We start from the raw sequence: 294 nt of genomic DNA, 5'->3' as shown, positions 1-294 counted from the left end.
TAGCTAACACTTCTACCATTTTTTCAAATTATTGTTGCTTTTCCACAATAAATTTTCATTAAAAAACGGCCTCGAGCTCAATAAAAATTGTCGAATGTAACCAAAATCAGCAATATTTTGCCAAAATTCTTCTTAAGTAGTAAATAAGTATGGCAAGGTAACTTTTCGCAAAAAGCTTACTAAAATGGTGCCTAATAAATTAAATCTTCGATCTGGCATCGGTTATTTGGAAGAAGTCATTTTGATTTTCATTTTCACATGTATAGTTGTAAAGGACACAGAAATGAAGGGGTT

Source organism: Rhagoletis zephyria, unplaced genomic scaffold, assembly GCF_001687245.7.
Source record: "Rhagoletis zephyria isolate East Lansing unplaced genomic scaffold, Rhagoletis_zephyria_1.1 Rzeph_scaffold_00569, whole genome shotgun sequence".
Lineage (NCBI taxonomy): Eukaryota > Metazoa > Arthropoda > Insecta > Diptera > Tephritidae > Rhagoletis > Rhagoletis zephyria.
Note: the sequence above shows the minus strand (reverse complement) of the source record.